This window comes from Zootoca vivipara, chromosome 4 (genome assembly GCF_965207765.1).
Source record: "Zootoca vivipara chromosome 4, rZooViv2.hap1.1, whole genome shotgun sequence".
Taxonomy (NCBI): domain Eukaryota; kingdom Metazoa; phylum Chordata; class Lepidosauria; order Squamata; family Lacertidae; genus Zootoca; species Zootoca vivipara.
In genome coordinates, this window is record NC_142587.1 from 61,998,204 (window position 1) to 62,014,651 (window position 16,448).

The 16,448-nt window shown below is 39.6% G+C and overlaps 1 protein-coding gene across 4 annotated transcripts in view; it reads left to right on the forward strand.

The window, feature by feature from the left end:
- CADM2 (cell adhesion molecule 2) overlaps positions 1 to 16,448 on the forward strand; it is a 370,367-nt gene that overhangs the window by 178,513 nt on the left and 175,406 nt on the right. The gene's annotated exons all lie outside the window — the stretch shown is intronic.

The following is a 16,448-nucleotide window of genomic DNA, read 5'->3' on the forward strand; positions in this document are numbered from 1 at the left end:
TTTGCTCACAGCTCTGCAGGAAACTGGCAAACAAGTTTAGGGAGAAATATTATGGTTCCTAACTTTGCAGAGTTTTTATTCAAGAAATTAAGACTTCAATCCTGTACCCACTTACTTCTAAGTAGACATGTATAGTATTGTGCTGTTACTGTAGATTCAGTGAAATCAACAGTGCATTAGATTGCTTGTTAATCATTACTAAAAGATCCAGCAAGCAAACTATGAACCTCACTAACTGACCAATGCAGGTGAAAAGATTTAATATAGGTTGACTTCTCAACGTACATTATTGCTAACATTCCCCACTTGGGCTGCTTATACTTCATTAGATAATTCTGAATGGGGAAATAAACCAGGGCTTTTTACAGTGTTGATGATCTCAACAGCATAGTTATTTTCCCTTTCTAGAAATTATCAGATGGTATGCTTGGAAATAATTGTGATAGGGAGCGGTAGCTGTGTTACAAGAAACCTAGTGGAAGGGCTATATACAGAACTGCATGTTATTTTTTATTTCTATTGTGGCAACCTAGCACACAATAGTTTATTTAATTGTTACTTGCTCTCTCTATTTCTAGACCATGTCAGTTTTGCATGTTTATTCATAAGTGTGTTCCATCCTGTTTCTATCTTGATCTGCATTTTACAAAAAAACACTGGGTGGTAAATCTTTTTAAATAAGTATTTCATATCAGAGTTTGCAAATAAGAAATATCCCAGACATCCATACCCATTAAAGTTTTTATAACATCACGGCTGGTTTAAGCCACTGTTGGGCAAAAGCTAGTTGTTGCTTTACAAATTACTTGCTTAATTCTACATGTGTACCTGTTTTCTGACAGGAGTGCACCTCAGGATTTTTTTTTCTGTCTTTAGCCATATGGTTTTCCTTCTCCCCATTTTTAACAGTGAAAATACCATATTCCTTAGAATGCTTGGGCAAACTGTGGTGCTGGATAGGCAGGTATGGTCCTGTTAACTGCATAAAGATTGCAGCAGGGTCTTCAGTCTCCATGAGCTGCTTACATGATGATTCTAACCAAACTTATTCTGAACAAATTGTTCCTGGGCTGGATGGGATGGATAATTTCCCCCCATCCCTAATAAATCAACAACTTTCATTGCCACTAGTCATATTGGCTGGGTTTGATGAGAGCTGTAATCCATCTAGAGAGCATGTTACAATATATATGTCTGAACCCACATGTGTGTCCAGTACTGTTTGTATTCATTGTCTCCATACACATGCTACCAAGAGGTTTAAGATCTTTTGCTAGAGTTATGGCATGCATTCCTTATGAACATGTGTTTACCGTTTATAGCCACAAGTAGTTCTCATAAAAAAGAAATAAAGAAATACTGGTTTATTACATGAAAAGACAGAATACAGTATATAAATTAAGCAGACAGCAACTACTGTCATAGTAACTTATGCCAACCTTTACTCATGCCATGATCTACACATGGGTCAGCAAACTTTTTCAGCAGGGGGCTGGTCCACTGTCCCTCAGACCTTGTGGGGGGCCGGACTATATTTTGGAAAAAAATATGAACGAATTCCTATGCCCCACAAATAACCCAGAGATGCATTTTAAATAAAAGGACACATTCTACTCATGTAAAGACACCAGGCAGGCTTCACAAATAACCCAGAGATGCATTTTAAATAAAAGGACACATTCTACTCATGTAAAAACATGCTGATTCCCGGACTGTCCGCGGGCCGGATTTAGAAGGTGATTGGGCCGCATCCGGCCCCCGGGCCTTAGTTTGGGGACCTTGATCTACAGTAATAGAAACCATAGAAAAAGTTCATTAACACCTTTTGGGGGAAGTCTGAATAGCCCTGGGAGATTTATGATGCATTCAAAACCTAGGAGGTTGAGCCTAGCATATACATGAAGTTGCAGGGAAATGTCCTCGCCTTGCGCATGAGGGAGTTGTAGTTTGTGAGACCATCCTCAAAGAGACTGATTTAGGAAGCTTCATTTACCCAGTGGTAAATGCACAAACAGTATGCTGTCTGAGCAAGGTACTTACTGACTAGGTAAGCTTCATCAACAAAGTCCTTCTTTGAGCTGGCCTGTTGAGATTGGGAACTGAAGAAAGCTTACACCTAAAGTAGCATAGAAACACCATAGAAAGATGCCTTCCCACATCTTATCTAGCTTATCCATCTAGCTCAATACAGTGGTACCTCTAGTTACGAACTTAATTCATTCCGGAGGTCCATTCTTAACCTGAAACTGTATTTAACTAGAGGCATGCTTTTGCTAATGGGCTTCTTGTTGCCACTGCACCGCCAGCACACGATTTCTGTTCTCATCCTGGGGCAAAGTTCTCAACTCGAGATAACTCTTCCAGGTTAGCGGACTTTGTAACCTGAGGCGTTTGTAACCTGAGGCGTTTGTAACTTGAGGTACCACTGTATTGTGCTAGAGCCTCTCCGGGATTCCAGACAAAGTTCTTTCCCAGACCTACCTGGAGATTGAACCTTAAACCTATGCAAATAATATGCTCTACTACTAAGCTGCAACCCTTCCTCTAAACTTCCCAATGTTCAGCACTTTTGGAGAGGACTCTGGCATTGCAAAGGTCCCACATATTTCATTACTTGGAGGCTTCCTTCAGCTTCTCTGTGTGAGATTCATTTGGAGATCACACAGCTATGTCTCTGAGGCGATAGAAAGCGCCTTTAAATTTAGTAAGTTCCAGAACTTTACAGTAAAGTTACAGAACTCTTAAAGAACTGTATTAACACTACTGCAAGTTGTGTGCTTATAAACTCCCAAATTCACTGCCAAACTCTACCCCCACCACCGTCTGTTGTTGTTTTTTTTTGGGGGGGGGGAGGACAACAAGGTGGCAGACCTACTCCATGTTTACCAAAAGCATACAGCAGTAGAATGAAACAAAAGGTCATAGCAGGATACAAGAAGACTGTGGTTACAATTGCAATAACATAACCTGTAAAAAATAGCCAAATAAAAAAAAAATCTTGCTTAGACCCAAGTTCATAGCACTGAATCAATAAATGCTATTAAATCTGAGGAAAATCTTAGACATCTCTTGAACTCTACAGTTTTCAGAAAACTTTTGAAATGCTTTGCTTTAGCGGCTCCCTGTGTGTCAGAGGTAGAAAATGGATTTGTCATAATGCTTGTATGAATCCTAAGTAACACTCCTCACTGCTCTTCATTCTTTTCAAGTACTTTGTAGTAGCTGTTTGCGATGATGATAAGTAAGAGAAAGATTCCGAATCTTTAATGTTCCAGTTAATAAAAGACTGGAGTAAAATGTACACTCTAGATAGGTATTTATTGTTATAGTGTCGCTATAGCAAAGGCAATCATTTATGTGGAGCTAAAAGACTACCTTGTTCCTTAGTGCCACCATCCTTGATGCACTATTAATGTGTGATTGTGCTCTCATTTTTCCATACAGTGCATTAAAAATCTTGAGAAATTATTGGGGATAAGTGCTGTAGGCATGGGGAAAGGTGTGACTTAGATGGATAGAATAGTGGCTTGTGATAGACACACCAAAACATGCACCTGTATTTCAGAAGAGCGGGTCTGATAACAGTTCAGCTCCTGCGACAGAAGAATGGAAATCTTAGCTAACAGGGCCAGTGTGTTACACTGTTTAGAATGTTTGATTAGAACTGGGGAAAGCTGCATTCAAATCTGTATTGGGGCCCCAAACCTACTAGATAGGTAGCTTTGGACATTTAACTATCTATCAGCCTAGCCTGCCTAACAAGGTTATTGTGAAGATAAAAATGCAAGTTGAGGTAGGAAACACTATGCCACACAAAGCCTCTTGGAGGAATGGTGAGGTAAAAGTATTATAAATTCAGTTTTTCAGCAGAAGTACTAGAATGATGTAAAGCTTCTTGAAACTAAGCTAAGATCAGTGGGAAGCTAATTCTTGGATACAGTTCTTAGGCTGGTGTTAATATTTCCCTGTCTCTATGTGAGAAAATCTTCCTGGCACAATCCCATTTACTCACAGCGACTCTGATTGATGGTAAATATACTCCATAATTTCTTATTGCTGTCCATATGCTATATCTATTTATCTATACAGCATCCCATTGGCTTATATTGTGTTTCTTGTATTGCTGCTGAGAATATTATAAGTTTAACACCTTTTCATTTGGCAAATATCCTTTCTCTTCATGTGTCTCATCTAATAATCATGATTATTTCTGTGTGTATCCATTCACCATTTAACAGATTGTATATCAGACGGTACACTGAGTGATTTTATTCATTTTCAATTTAGATGTCTTTCCTTTCAACTGTGCCTATCAATTTTTGTAAAGATAGAAACTTTGCTTTTAGTGCCACCATCCAGCTGGCTTTTATAAATAATAATAATAAAGCCATGGGCACCTCATCTTTGTTCCCAGTGGTACCCCACTGACCTCTTTCAAACTTGAAAAGCTTCTTTCAACTGCTGTGCTTTTTATGCACATCACACTGGCAGCCTTAGCCTACTGGGTCCCTTTTCATCTGGTTTTCTCACCCCCTCCAACTTAAAAATTAATTATTAAAATTTGTCACATTGGCACACCACACTGCCAATGTAAGCAATATTATGCCTTACTTTTGTTTGGTTCAAGGTTGGCAGGCTGGCTCAGCATTTCCTGATAATTGTGCAATATTAGCTTTTCTGAATAAAGGTAATAAACTATTAAAATCTTTAAAATAAATAAATACAGAGTTGAACAAAATATTCTCATAGAAATGCTAAACCTGATGGCCCCCTTCAGTCATTCCGCATCATATGGAATTGCTCCTAAGAAGACTCTAATTATTATTTCCTCCCACTACCTCCCACACTAAGTGAGTTGTCAGAACTTCATCAAACTGCCACCACATAGGCCTACTGCAAGGTCCCCAGGTCATGGGTCATGATAACCACCTTTCAATCTGGTAGAGTTCCTTAGGAATCAGTCTTGGGAGACCAATATTATTCAGTATTTCATTCATAACTTTAGAGAAGAAGTGACAGGAGCGAGTCAGCAGTAAATCACTCTGTGCACATTGAAGTTTGCTCTTTATTAGCAAGAAAAGGATCTGCACAGACTTGATGGAGTGTCAGGTCTAATGAGCACAGGAACATATCCCTGATAGGTCTTGCCCATGGATCAGTTGCCTAGACTAAAGCTTCTCAATTGCCCACAGCTGTCTATGTCTCCTCCTCTCCAGGGTTTTCCCCCAAGCAATCGGAGACTGTGCCTGTGTGCCTGTCTTTGCTTCTCCCGTTTCATGCCTCTTCTGGTTTGGGCAGACCAGGGGGAAGGGAGCTTGTTTGTCACAGACTCTCCCAGCTCTCTAAGCCCTTCAGCTTCCAACACCTCCTCTTCCCAGTCTTCTCCCTCTGACCACTCATTGCTGTCCCACCACCAATACCTGGGCTCTGAGCCTTCTTCCCTTGGTGGTTCCCCAGGTGGTTCCTCCCACCATTCCTCTGCATCCAGCCAGTCCATGACAGGAATATGATTTTGTTAATGAAACTCACTGAGACACCAGGCTAAAAGCCATAGCAAAATCAAAGAAAGATTGAGAAGACATGCAGCATTCTGAGCTGGGGCGATGGCAATATACTTTCAATGTATTACTTGAGTAATTTGTAATAGGATATTGAAATAGCCAATCTTTAGTTCCAAGTACTTACAATCTTACTTCTGGAAGATACTATCTAGTCTGGTTGCCATAAGCTGTACTAGTTTATAATGTTACCTGGACTCACATGTGCACAGCCAGTGCTCCTGTAGGTTCATATACACACTGCTGAGAGGTTTAGGATCTTTTGCTGGAGTTGTGATGTGCACTTGTTATCGATGTGTGTTAACCCTTAACCTAATGCCCACAAGAAGCTCCCACACTGAGGAATAAAGAAAGCTTTGTATATTTATATATGCCCTAGGAGAGACAGGGTATATATAAATGCTGCTTCAGACAGCAAAGTTACAATCTAAGCAGGTAGCAAATTCTACAATATGTACATACTTTGATTAAAAATATTCTCAAACTATTCTAAAAGGCCGACAGAAACATAGGCATGGCTGTTTTGCCATAAACCCACACTAGAAGTGGATAAGTGGGGGGGGGGGAGGAAAATATACCTATCCTTAAAGCAAAGCAGAGTCTTGTGGAGCACTGGGGTAAGTGCTGTCTTGTTGGAGCAGGAAGCTACTGGGAAACCTGGGGTTTTCATGATGTTTTAGCTAATGCCTTATAGTAGGGAAGGGGGGCCTTGAGATAAGCAATTCTTGTCTTTCCCCCAGAGTTCCTGCCCATTCTATATACAAAAGGACTGAAAACTGGCCATCCTGTTTGCTTAACAAAAGGGTGAAAGGCTTCCATAATGAGCTATTATCAGAACCTGGTCATCTCTGTCTCCTATCTGCCTTCAAATCACCTTGCCAATTGTGTGGGTGCATCCAATTGGAGTTGAGTATCCTGTACTTGGCAACTAAATTTGCATGTGTTGATCTTTAGGTTAGATGTGGGTGAATTCAGAATATGCCTGACTACCTTTCAGGAGGCTGGAAATTCCAGGCTCACCAAAGTACATCATTTTTCCATGTATAAGACTAGGGTTTTTTTCCTTTAAAATGTCAAAAATTAGGGGTTACATGTAGGTAGCCGTGTTGGTCTGAATCGAAACAAAATAAAGAAATTCCTTCAGTAGCACCTTAAAGACCAACTAAGTTTTGATTTTGGTATGAGCTCATACCAAAATTAAAACTTAGTTGGTCTTTAAGGTGCTACTGAAAGAATTTTTTTATTAAAAAATTAGGGGGTGTCTTATACTCTGTGCCATTGCCCCCCATTTTTTTAAGTGTCTGGAGTGTCTCCTATCATATTAGAGTTGTGTCAATCATGCCATGATCCACAGAGATAAACCATGTCAAAAGTTCAGATTCACACACCCTTCTTCACAATAAAAAATAAAATTGTTTTAAGAATTCAGAATAAGGTTTACAAGCATAGACCAAAACATTTTGCCCTGTTTGGCTTAGATAAAGAAAGCTAAGAGATGATAAATTACACTTTGTAAGTATAGCGGAAGGCTTTACATGCAGGAAAAAGCTATTAGGTTTAAGTGTATGAATTTTTGGTTGAAAACAGGAACAAGAGGCCTGCAGAGACAATAGTTCCAGCAAATTCTAGCAAGTAGCCAAATTATACTCTAAAGGAGAAGGCCAAATATTCAAAGTATTCAAATATTTCTAGATAATTCAAATATTTATAGATAAAATCCTTTTTCTTGTCACAAATGTGCATGGCCTCTAAATCTACAATAACTGCATCCACAAGTTTTTCCATGCATCCCTTGCAAACCAATGTCCTGAATTTAATTTTACTAGTCCCTTACTAATAGTGGAGCCAATTGAAGCCTTACAATAAATCTGAAATGTAAAGGGCTTCCGTTATCATTCCGGCTGCTTAGTTTCATTTCCGACATACACAGTTCTCCTTTGGCAACAGTTCAGCCTTCATTCCCTGCCCATGTGTGATCTTCACTGGCCAATGAGCTTTTCCCCCTCATTTCTTTTTCCTTCTTGTCTCTGTCTCTCTCTGTCTCTGTCTCTCCCTCTGCCCCCATGGAACTTATTTGTCCAATGCATTAAACTTTTTGGTTTCTTCATTGATCTCTCTGGCCAGCTCTTCGGCAATGTTAATCAGGAAAGGAACCTATCTAGACAATTCTTTGGATCTGCTCTATTCAGGACACTCCATTCTATTCTCCCTTCCCAACAAGTTGTCAAGTTGTGTGCATGGGGATATTTTGGGGTCCCCATCTTACTCCCCCCCCACACACATTGTTTTCTAGTTCTGCATACTGTAGGGTTACCTGAAGTCTGTTGGTACCTTTTTATTATGCACGAGTGGTGCAGTTTTAGATGCATTAGCCAAAGGGAAGACTTTACTCGGTATTACATTCAAATTTATTAATAGTCCAAAGACCTCCACATTCTGAAAAAAATATTTGAGACCATACACATATATGAGGGGGGGGGGGAATACTAAAAAATAAATAGGAAAGCCCATTAGACAAAAAAATCAATACTGTAGTTGCTTATAGCTTTATGGTTGCTTTGCAGCTTGGAATACAAACTAGTGCAGTGCTGAAATCAGTCATCAAAATTCTCTAAGTTGTTCTCCTCTGTGAAAAAGCATCAGTTTGTTTGTCTTATTCTCAGGGAACTTTAGAATTTCTTTAGAACTTTGGTGGGTATGATGTTGAGCTTACTTGAACATGTGAGCAGGCCGTTGGGGTGCTGTGTGTTTTTCTTCCTTCCCATTAAATGTTTCTCCCATGTTCTGCAACCTCCCTGATTGCCTGTGCTTCCTGATCTGAAAACGCTTCATGGGAGGTATTCTACTGAGCTTTAGTTGGAGCACAGGAAGCAAAGAGACTGGCTACAGAGCTCCTGTGCACTGATTCCTTTAATAAAATAAAGATATTGCAGCTGCCAGGCACTTATTAGGCAGCTTTCCCATACATGAAAACCTAGTTCAAATTGCCGTGGGACTTTCAGGAAACTTGAGCACCCAGGAAGGCACCAGACTACAGAACACCAAATAGATTATTTATGGAATGAAATAAAGGAAATACATGAAATAAATGAGAATGAAATAAAAGAAACCAATTGAAATGAAGGCAAGTGCATTTTTTTAGCACCCCACCAATGTGGATTTCACTGATATTTTATTCGTTTGATAATTTTAATGCATTTTCCTCTCTTTAATTGATGCATATTGGTTGAGAAAATTTTGGCAGTTTTTGGGGGGGCGCAACGCTAATACAAACTTTGCAACTGATTCAGTTACTTCTGATTTGGTCTCCATGACCAGGTAGGCCATATATGCCATAAAATCGTCCTGGGATAGGAACAATCAAGAGACAAGTACATGAGTTGCTTTCTGTACTTTGCCACCAGCATGATTGCTGGAATGTCCATAGCATAGGTAGCTAATGTGGTGCCTTCCAGATGTTTTCAGGCTATAACTTCCATCTTCCCTGACCATTGGCCATGCTGACATCTGGAGGGCAGAACATTGGCTACCCTTGAACTACAGGGAGCAAAAAATCATGTTATAGCATTTCAGTAATGTGCAGAGACTGATAGATGCAAAAGACTAAAGTTAAAAGCAAGTATGCATGCCACTCGCCTCTTGTAATCTTGTCCATACACTAGGATTTGTCAAAAATAGTTTCCTATCCAGCCAAAGTCACAGAAAGACCTTGGTGGTGGTCTTTCACACAAACACACACTCCACAACCCTAGGTAAGCAAGACTACACAATACAGACATTTATAAATTGATAGTAACATAATATCAACATAAATTTGTAACATCCCTGCCTATTGATATCAAGCAGACCCCTTAACTAGTCTCTTTTCTTCCCCTGCTAAAAATATTATTGTTTAGACAAGCCTACCCAGATGCTCAGAAAGTTGAGGTAAATCTGATCTACTTTAGTATGTTAACTTCTGTATGTTTTCAACTATGGATGTACCCCCCCCTCCCTTGATTTTATCGTTTTAACATTTTGTAAATGCCTTTAAAGTTATGCATAAATTTCTAAAATAAATAAACTGGTGAGCAACTGTCTTCAAATTAAAGTTTCTCGAAGCTGCACTTCTTGACTATAAATGTAAATAGAAACATGAGAAAGCTTACTAAAATGGACAAATATAGGTCTTGTATGTGATACCATTTGTGTCTCTCTTCCCCTGCCACCTGTGCCCCCATGTTGTCACTTTCCATGCACACTCAAAGATTAGGAAATTAATAAATTGCAGGTTATTTAGTTATTCTAGTCCAGATTTTAGATCAAGCCCTCATGAGGCATTGTATGAAAAATAAAATAAACTTTCATATCTATCTATCTATCTATCTATCCATCCATCTATCATCACAGGAAGATCAGGCTTAAAATGGAAGGGAAGAGATTCCCCGCCACTTACTTTTTAGAGCTGACTTGAGTAGCATTCAAGAGCTCCCTGCAGCAAGCTCACTGGTTCACCTGTGCACCTGAGCCCAATGCCAAGAAGGATTGCCCCCTCCTAATTGGGTAGGAGGAGCAATCCTGCTTAGTGCTGAGTTCATATATACATCTCGTCTTCACCTGGATGCTCCACTGCCACCTATACTTGTCACCACGCTTGGACAATCAATTCTGGGGAATAACCGCTAACTGACATCGTCAGGCACAGTATATTCCAAACTATATATATTCCTGGTAGTGGTGAACAACAAAAAAAATCTTAAGAATTACACATCCATTTGGAAGTACTTTTGAACCAATTTATATGTCATATGGATACCCAATACGAACTACAACATATGACTGAACTGGTGTTGGATTGAATCATGAGTGATATGACGTTTATGGTTGTGTTATTTAAGTTATTCTGCATTATACGTTTATAAATTAGTGATCGAAGTTATTCTGTGTTATATGTTTATAAATTAGTGTTTGATTACAGCAGCCGGTTACGCTTTTTGTGTAATTGATACTTGCTACTCATAACCTAGGTTTGTGTTGTGTGAGTAGTGCTGAGTTTGGGCACACCCAAACTCAGATTCTGGAGTGCCTGAACTCAGCAGGATCTCTCCTTTTGTATCGGCTGATGTGAAGGGAGAGTGATCCTGCTTAGCACTGGGTCACTGCTTTGTGAACAGCTTCAAAGGCTCCTGACAACCAGATGGTTGGCGTGCACTTTGGGAACTGCACAAAGCAGTTTAGGGCCAACCCACCCTTTTGGTCAGGCCACACCCTTATCTGTGTGACATCAATTGTAGGGTGGGTAGCTGTCCCTTGCCCAAAATGGTCTCATGAGCCAAATGGGGAAATAGTGTGGACCAAGATTGGTGCACAAGCCGGAGGCCCCCACCCTTGATATAGAGATGCAAAAATTTACCCAAGCAGTTGGAAGTCTCTTGCCTCGCCTCAGGGAGCAGAGCAACCATGAAAAATGTCAAAGGCAGTCTTGAACACAATGTGTACATGAATTTTAACATAGTTTAATATAAATACCACAAACACAGAAAATTTCCCTATGGGAGATGAGATAATGCTGAAATAAAGTGCAGAAACAGAATAACCACTGATGTCACATAGCAACTTTGTTATTGTTGAGTTTGAGACTGGGAAAGTGAAAAGAAAATTCATTAGACAGATGATGCAATATGATGCTAATTAGCATGAAACCCTTTTTTAAAAAAATAAAAAGGGGTGGAACTTCTGTGACATTTGCATTCCCTGCAAATGATAAATGTTGGGTTGAAAAGAAACAAATCATTAAGGCAGGCATAGGCAAACTCCGACCCTCCAGATGTTTGGGACTACAATTCCCACCATCCCTAGCTAACAGGACCAGTGGTTAGGGATGATGGGAATTGTAGTCCCAAACATCTGGAGGGCCAGAGTTTGTCTATGGCTGCACTAAGGTGTTGCCTGCCTTGATTCAACTTGTGAATGCATAGTGAAGTTTCACCTGCACAGAGGCCTGTTCTGGAGGGATTTATTTGTAGGAGTCAATGAGTTTCCATGCGCCATCTTGGTCATGTTACCTTGGTCACAGGTCATTTGCCAAAAAATATTTTCTCCACAGTTTCCACTTAGCATTACTGTAAGTTTGACACTTGCCCATGAAGCATTTGCTCTTTATGTACATTGTCACAAATGGAAACAGTTTTTAAGGGGAAAAGGTTATCTAAGTTACAGATCAATTCCTGAGGTTGCAAAACTGTTACACATTAAAACACAATAAAATGAATAAAAAGAAAGCATTTAAACTACCTGCAGCATACTTCTGCATTATTTTTGTAGAGAAGATCAAGCAGTTAAAAAACAAACAGCTTGATGTTAATTGGAGTTAAATGCTATTAGCTAAAACACAAAAATATGTTTAAAAGCATACAAATTGGCCACTATGGAATTACACTGGCCACTATGAAATTACTGGCCACTATGAAATTATTGGCCACTATGGAATTACACTGCTACTCTTCCTCCTCCTGCTCTTTAACTTTTCAAGGGAGAAAACAATAATCATAGAGTCATGTAGGACTGTGCTGGTGGGCCTCAGATGCTTGGTGAGTGCCTAGAGAAGACCTCAAGGGCACCACTGCGCTCACAGGCATCACGTTGGAGACTCCTGGTGTATCTGACCAATCAGGGCTAGCAGTTTGAATTGAGCTAAGAAATGAGTAGGTAACCAATTAAGTGGGACTCCAGATGGATTTGGGTGGCTGATCATTGCAGCAGCTGAAGTTTCCACCCTGTCTTTAAAAGCAGCACTACATTGAGAGCATTGCAATAATCTAGTCTACATTTTGTACATCTTTAGGATCTATAAATTGATTAATGTGTCTTCTTTCTTCTTAAAATAATCACAATATTTTATAGTGTCTCTACTTCTTCTTAATCTCCTTGTTATTGCAAAGAGAATCAAACATTTTTAAATCATTTGTCTCCTGTGTTGGCATTGAAACTGTTGCTGCCTTTTGAGACAGCCATGCCTCTGTGTTTGAATGAACCTTATTTTTCACATTTGATCCCCTATTGAAAAAAGAATTGAATGGCAAGAGACTAAGAAGCGTAGAAAATTACAAATGGTGAGATTAAAGAAAGAAAGTTGTTTGTAACTGGAAAAGCACATGCAGTCAAGATGTCAGGAATATACATCAACAGAAAAGGAATAAATGAAAGGCATATTGTTGCTAGATTACAAGTGTGTGGGTATATGGGAAGAGCTGGAATATAAAAAGAAGCTTGAAAGGAGCAATAATCAGCCATAAACTACTGAGTCTATATATCTAGCTGTCATTCTAAGCATCTTGGCAAAATGGATCTCCCTGTCCCGCATTGTGACACGTGTGTCTTAACATGAAAGACAGAGTTTAAAGTAAAAAGTTTTTCTATGGAACAAGTACCATGGCTTAGCTTCATTGGTTGGAAGATTACTTTAGCTGAATGTGCAGGAACAAAAGGACATAAAATATGTCCTTTGGTATTTAAAATGTGGGTTCAGAAGGTGGAATTTTTTTTTGAAAATCAACCAAAAGCATAATCTTTTCAAACTTTTAAGGTATTTAATGCATGACTGAATTCCAATTCCTTTCTTTTAAAAACATTATGTAACTGTATTACAATAGGAACAGACCACTGTTTTAGACAAATGGTGAAAGTCCCAATGTTCTTGAGGCCACAGGTTTCCCACCCCTGCTTCCTTCCAGGTTCCCCCCTGGAAAGTCTGCTTCCTTGGGTAACATATGACAGATTTCTATGCAATGTGCAGCACAATTATGAGCCCAAAACAAAGTGTGTTGTTCTTTTTCACATTGGTTTGCTGGTATGGTTATGCTGTTCCTGAAACTTTGAGGTGAGGGCACATCTGGTTCATACAAACAGTTTGGTATCTGATTAAAAAAAGACATGCCCCAATAAAGGAAAAAAATAGTAATAGGAATACAGGAAGCTGCCTTATGCTGAATCAGACCCACTGGTTTATCAGTCTCAGTATTGCATAGCTGCCAAGTACCCCGTTTTCCCGGGGAAACCCCTGTATTTTCTTACCGTTTCCCGCAGGTGTCCCGAATGGCAAAATACCCCGTATTTCCCCAGATTAGGGAGCTCCTGCCAGCGACCGTGTTCTTCTGATGCCGCGCTGGCACCGGAAGTCGCTTCTACGCAATTCCGGACATGCATAGAAGCGACTTCTGATGCCGCTGTGCCCATTTCCAAAATGTACACAGTGCCAGAAGTCGCTTCTACGCATGTCCGGAAGTGCATAGAAGCGACTTCCGGTGCCGTGGCACTGCTGATCCCAGATTTTTAATCCGGAACTTGGCACCTATGGTATTGTCTGAGTTGAAGTTCTCTCCAAGGTTTCAGAGTCTCTTTCAGAAGTTCTCTCCAAGGTTTCTGTATGCAAGGCAGATTATCTCACTGAGCTACAGCCCTTTCTTCATTGGCTTAGAAAAAACCTAGATATCTCCCCCTTCCCCTCCCAAAGAAAACCCAGGAAGCTGCTTGACTTAATATAAGACAAATCAGATTGTATCACCTGCTTGGATTTGTAATTGAAGAACCCACATGAGTTGGTAGCATAGTGGTTGTCTTGTCTTGGATGTGAGCATTACAAGTCACTAAGTTTCCTGTCCTGGGGTATAGGGGTGCAATTATGAAGCTCAGCAACCTATCTAACTTGGAGTCTGCATGGTTTGTGCTCTCAGCGGTAAGCACACTGACAATATTAAGAATAGCTTCTAAAAGGAGGGGAACGGGATCCTGCCTATATGCTTGTGCGTAAATTATAGAGCTCTACCTGTTCTTAGTGGATGTGGCTAATAATTCAAAGGCAGGCACTATCAATAAGTATAAAACCTCAGGTAGCAAAGGGTCAAGAAAAGTGCTGCTTACCTACTGTGTTATGTGTATTTTCTTCCTACAAGGTTTGAAAAAGAAGTACGTTTCTAGCTGTGCTTTATAATAGTGGGGTTATGCAAAATTCCAGATTTAAAGGCAGGCTATTATTATTATTATTAAAATTAAATTTGTATACTGCCCTCCATCTGTAGATGTCCGGGCAGTACATAACACAAAAATGCAAGGTAAAAAAGACACAAAATACATAATAAAAACAAGAGCAAAATAAACCAATAAACTCCCTCCCCTCCCCTAAAACATTTAAAAGGGTAGCGGATGTAATCAGCCAAATGCCTGTTTGAAGAGGAACATTTTGCCTGGTGCTTAAAGATGTATAATGAAGGTGTCAGGTGAACCTCCCTAGGGAGAGCATTCCACAAATGGGGAGCCACTGCAGAAAAGACCAATCCTCATGTTGCCACTCTCTGGACATTTTGTGGGGGAGGCACATGAAAAGGGGCCTCGAATGATTTCAGAATCTGGGTAAGTTCATATGGACAGAGGTGGTCCTTGAGGTATTGCGATCCTGAGCTGTTTAAGGCTTCATAGGTCACAACCAGCACAGAATTGGCCCTGGAAAGTGGAAACTAATTGGCAGCCAGTGCAGTCGGACCAGGATCAGTGTAATATGCTCAAACTATTTTGCTCTGGTGAGCAACCTGGCTGCTGAATTCTGCACCAGCTGAAGTTTCCGAATTGACTTATTCCATTTTGATGTAGGTGAAGAAACACACATTTCCAAAAAGAGGTCTTTCTTAAGACTATCAAGTTCAGAGTCTAACATTTTCTAACTAATGCCTGGAAAATGAGGAAATAGTTAACAGAGTGAGTCTAGTGACAATATGCCTGGCTCTTTCTCAGTGACATATTAAGATCTTCAGCACACAAATCAAATGAGGTTCTGGGGTGATACTTTGGAATCTCAAAAGAAAGAAATAGGATATAATAGCCTCTGTACCTTTTAATTTAGTAGTTTATTAATTTACTGTTACTGCCCCTTTTCATTTCATTTTTATCTTCGGTGACATAAATGCTTGAACTATGGTTCTTAAATTTACTCTGAAGTAGCACTATTGACAGACATTGCCTTAACTGGTTTTGTAAAACTTAACTCACATGGGAAAGTGCCAGTGCTTTTTTTCTGGGGGGACGCAGGGGTACGCATACCCCTAAACATTTTGTGAATCTAAGTTTGGCCTCATTGAGGGGCAGTATTTCAATATGAATAGGAAAATGAGAGTACCCCTAAACATTTTTAAGGGAAAAAAAGCACTGGAAAGTGCTATATTCTACAACAGACTGATTTAAAATGTAAGGCTTCTGTAGACTTTCTTGGTTTTTACTTGTCCTAAATATTTCTGCTTTTGATAGGTTTTGGTAAAGGCTGGGAACAGATATAATAATCTGATACTGAGTAATAATTTTTCCTTAGTGAAATGCTCATTGAATTCATAATTTCCATTCCTTAACAAGGATCCTAAGCTGGGCTGATTTTAATGACTGTTTTAATGTTTAAATTAATTTCTTTCTCAAATATGTCACAGTATTTTTACTATAAAATCTTAAAACAGAACAGTAAAGATACTGTCATGAGTGCTGGCTTTCACAAGGTGGGGGCGGAAATCAAAAGACACACAGCCATTACCTTTTTCTTCTCCTTGGGTTTTCTGAGACTGAATTTAAAAGAGAGAAACTTGATATTAAAATAGAAAGTAGCCCAATTTGTCAGTATCTTTTAATGCAAGTTAAGCTTTCAATTCTGGCTTTTGTTGTAAGGTCTATGCCCACATTTGTCCTCCTTACAGTGACCTTTTCTATATCATTCCAACACATCATTTCCTCAAGAGATGCTAATTTTCATTTTACTGTATGCCTTTAACCTGGGTGAGTCCAGATTTTTGTTTCAGAAAGCCTCCCAAAGTCAAGAAATTTGGTGGCTGAGCGTCCACAAATCTGCTGGGGAGGTGAGAGGACATTTGAAGCAAA